The sequence below is a fragment of the Arachis ipaensis genome, chromosome B2, assembly GCF_059453495.1.
Source record: "Arachis ipaensis isolate K30076 ecotype BB chromosome B2, ASM5945349v1, whole genome shotgun sequence".
Classification (NCBI taxonomy): domain Eukaryota; kingdom Viridiplantae; phylum Streptophyta; class Magnoliopsida; order Fabales; family Fabaceae; genus Arachis; species Arachis ipaensis.
Window position 1 is genome coordinate 77,073,191 of NC_142437.1, and position 4,934 is coordinate 77,078,124.

Genomic DNA, 4,934 nt, shown 5'->3' on the forward strand with positions numbered 1-4,934 from the left:
TCAGGTGGTCCTTAAGCACTTTTTCCTCCTAAATCACATCAAGAGCAACTTTAAATCCAAAAACCCTCAACTACCAAATCTCACTCAGCTTGTTAGGAAGTGATTTCTAACCTTAGACTTGCTGGAAGTTCACGTTTCTTGGCCCTCAAGTCAAGTTAAGCAGGATTCCTAATTATGAACATCAAGAAAACACATGTTTAAGCATGTTTCCTTGAAAATCGAATTGAAGAGGGAGGGAGACAGTCATCTCACCTTATTTCCAGCCTTGATAAGTTACATGGTTATGTAGAGGAAGAAGAGAGGATCATTTTGGTGAAATCGGAGTTTTGATTTGAGATTTAGTTCAGAAGAAATCAAGCTTTGAAGATTAAGTGTTCATGAAAGTTTCTCTCTTTTCTCTCTTAATGATTTTCGTCCACAATGAGAAAATGAGGCAGCCTTGGGGGTTTTGGGGGTGTAGGGTGAGTTGTGATTGGTTGGCTTGGAGGTGGATTAAAATAATATTAAAATATCTCAGGTGTATAACTACTAAAACTAGATGTATCAGAACACTTGTAAAAACATCTCTAAAAATTATTTTCTGAGCTACTAGCATAAATGACACTAGTAACATATTTATTATGAGAATAAAACATGTATAATGAGGCCTTAGCATTGCTAAAGTCATCAGAGAGTGCTGGTGCTAAGCTGCACCAGTAAACTGTGAACCCAGTTAAATTGATTTTCTGTTTTTAACTAAAACTGACCAGGTAACTTTATAATATTATTCAAGAAACTTCTAATACTAATATAATGATAATATCATCCTATTATCTCTCTTCTCTCATAAATCAAGTCCGGTTTATCAAACTGAGACTATTTACGAAAAACCGAATCAAAACTCCTAACCGATACGGTTCAAAAACTAGGTTCTTCGTGACCGCGTTATCGAGCTTGCCTCAAAAAAGGTTCTAGCTTAAAGATAACATAATGACAATGAGGATTGAGATACTTGATGATATATCAAAGGTTTTCCCCTTACTGATCTTCCGGAGTTCTCCATACTTTCAAAAAAGATCTCGCGTACTCGAAAACCGGGGTTGTTACATTCTACCTTCTTAAAAGAAAATTTTGCCCTCAAAATTTCAGTTACCTGAGAATAGATGTGGGTAATCAGCTTTTGTCTTATCTTCCAGTTCCCAAGTGTGCTCTTCTTCTCCTCTTTGTCCCCAAGCTACTTTGACTAAGCGAACAGTTTTGCCTCTTAGCTGCTTATCGCTTTTTTCTACGATCCGAACTGGTGATGCTTGATTTGTCAAATCGTTTCGTAACTGTACTGTCTCTGGTTGTAAAATGTGACTCTCGTCGGAAATATATTTCTTAAGTTGCGAGACATGAAAAACATCATGAAGGTTTGACAGGTATGGAGGAAGGGCTACTTGATAAGCTACTAGACCGACTCTTTTAAGTATTTGGAAAGGTCCTATGTATCGAGGGTTAAGCTTTTTAGTCTTAAGGGCTCTACCTATTTCAGTAGTCGGGGTTACTTTAAGAAAGACGTGGTCTCCCTCACGAAACTCTAAGGGTCTACGTCTATTATCGGCATAGCTCTTTTAACGGCTCTGTGCTGTCTGGATCTTCTGGCGAATCCCCTTTATCTTCTCAGTAGTTTCTTGCACTAAGTCTGGACCTAAGACACTAGCTTCTCCATCGTCATTCCAACACAATGGTGTCTGACATCTTCTTCCGTAGAGAGCTTCATATGGTGCCATCCTGATACTTTGTTGGTAACTATTGTTGTAGACGAACTCGACCAACGGCAAATATTTATCCCAACTGCCTTGGTTATCCATCACACAAGATCTTAACATGTCTTCTAAGGTCTGGATTGTCCGCTCGGATTGTCCGTCTGTCTGAGGATGGTATGCTGTACTCATATGCAGCTTTGTTCCCAACGCTTTCTGAAAAGCTCTCCAGAATCTGGAAGTAAACCTCGAATCTTGATCTGAAACAATTGATGAAGGTATCCCGTGCAATCGTACGATTTCTTGAATATATACCCGTGCTAGCCTTTCTAAGGTATAGTCAACTCGAATCGGAAGGAAGTGCGCTGACTTTGTTAATCTGTCCACAATTACCCAGATGGCATCGTGTCATGTTGAGGTCCTTGGCAATCCCGTGACAAAATCCATAGTGATCTGCTCCCATTTCCATTGTGGTATTTCTAAGGGTTGCAGGGTTTCTAACGGTTTCTGGTGTTCCACCTTCACCTTCTGGCAGGTTAAATATTTTGAGACATAATCAGCTACCTCTTTCTTTAAGCCCGGCCACCAGAACATTTGTTTCAAATCTTGATACATCTTTGTCACTCCAGGATGCATAGAAAATCTACTTTGATGAGCTTCTGTAAGAATCCCTTGTCGCAAATCTCCAGAGCTAGGCACACAAATTCTGTTCTTGTATCTCTAGAAACTGCTACAATCTAGTCTTACAGCTTCTGGTTCCTCTACTTTCATCCGTCTCAGCATTGTCATCATTTCTGAGTCCTGTGCTTGTGCTTGCTGAATCCTAATCTTAAAATCTGGTGTTATATGTAACTGCGCCAAACGGACTCCACTTGACGTCTCAGTCATAGCCAACTTAAGGTCCTCAAATTCTGCAAGTAGCTTCTCTTCCTTTATCATCATCTAAGAGATACTCAAATTCTTCCTGCTCAAGGCGTCTGCCACCACGTTTGCTTTTCCTGGGTAATAACTTAACTTGAAATCATAGTCCTTTAAAAATTCCATCCACCTTCGTTGTCACATATTAAGATCCTTCTGGTCAAAGATGTACTTTAAACTTTTGTGGTTGGAGAAAATTTCTAGTTGAGCGCCAAACAAATAGTGCCTCCAGATCTTCAGAGCAAACACCACTGCAGCCAATTCCAAGTCATGCGTCGGATAATTTCTGTCATGAGGTCTCAGTTGCCGGGAAGCATAAGCCACCACATTTTTGTCTTGCATCAGCACACACCCAAGTCCTTTATGAGAGGCGTCACAATATACTTCAAAAGGTTTCTGCGGGTCGGGTAGTACTAATACAGGTGCAGTTGTTAGCTTTTCCTTAAGCATCTTGAAACTTCTATTGCACTCAGCCGTCCAGATAAATGGAACTTCCTTTCGTGTAAGGTAAGTCAAAGGTAAGGCTATCTGTGAAAATCCTTTGATGAACCTCCGGTAATAGCCAGCAAGTCTGAGGAAACTCCAAACTTCTATAACGGTCGTAGGTGGTTCCCATTGCACTACTGCTTCAATTTTTAAAGGATCCACTGCAATTCCTCCCTAGGATATAACATGTCCTAAAAACGCCACCTTCTCTGTCCAAAATTTGCACTTTGATAGTTTAGCATATAACTTCCGAGTCCTTAGTATCTGTAATACAGTTCTTAGATGCTCTTCATGCTCTCTTTCTGTCTTCGAATAGATGAGAATATCATCTATGAAAACTACTACGAACTGATCAAGGTACGGACGGAAAATACGATTCATGTAATCCATGAAAATCGCAGGAGCAGTAGTTAGTCCAAACGACATAACCGTATACTCATAGTGACCATATCGAGTTCTAAATGCAGTCTTCAGTATATCTGACTCTTTCACTCGAATCTGGTGATAGCCCGATCGCAAATCATTCTTTGAGAACACAGTTGCACCTTTCAACTGATCCATCAAATCATCTATCTGTGGAAGTGGATACTTGTTCTTGATAGTGACTTTATTTAGCTGTCGGTAATCTACGTAAAGTCTCATTCCACCATCCTTCTTCTTTACTAGCAACACCGGAGCTCCCCAAGGTGATGCACTGGGACGAATAAATTTCTTTTCAAGTAGCTCATCCAACTGCTTCTTCAACTCTGCAAGTTCCAGTGGTGACATCCAGTATGGTGCTATGGAAATTGGTCTGTGATGCACGAAAAACTTGTCTCTCAACAAATTCCCCTTCGACAAGTGTACCGAATTGTCGTCAAGTAATAACTCACAAAAGAGTGAGGTCGAATCCCACAGAGATTAACGGATTAAGCAATCAATGGTTAATTAATTTTCCTAGTTAGACGATTTAGATTTGGATGATGAGCAGCAGGAATTGTAAATTGACAGAAAAGTAAAGAAAGCAATAAAGTGCAGAAAAGTAGAATGGCAAGAAAAGTAAATGTAAGAACTAAAAATAAAATGAACATTGGGATCAAGAGATATTACAATCCTCCGGATCAAGTTCATTCTCATCTTTTCCTCAATCAATGCACTCATTGATCTCCTTGGCAATCTTAAGTGATCGAATTACAATTTTTTGTAATTCAATCTCTCAAATCTTGATCAATAACCAATTCCTTGGTCAATTGCTCATGAGAAGAGATGAAGTATGGTTACTGATTATACCATATGCATTTCCCAAATCAAGCATTGAGAGAATTATAGTCACATATCCATCCAAACCCAATTTGGTCCAGCATGAGAAAGCATTTCTAGCTTGATCACTTCATTCCTCTTCCAAGGTTCAGAAGAGATCCAAGTATGAATAGTTTCTTTTCCAAGATAACTACCCAATTGGATGAAGATCGAAAGCTTTCAAGTAAAATCAAGAGAAGAGAAAGAAGAAGAAGAATAAGAACTACACTTAATCCATTGAATCACAATAGAGCTCTCTAACCCAATGAAAAGAGTTAGTTGATCATTGCTCTACCAAAATAGAAAAGAAAGAAAGTGCAGAAGAGTAAAGATGAAGATAAAAACTAAAATTGAAAATTTAACATTCATAAATAAAAATTACAACTAAAAGAAAAACTACTACTAAGAAAAGAAAAGAAGAGAAAAGGAAGAAGAGTGGTTGAGGGGAGGGGTCCGAAGACCCACTCCCCTTGGAGTGTGCCAATTCACAGAAGTTCGAACTGGTCTTCACTCTCTCCCCCTTCCTTC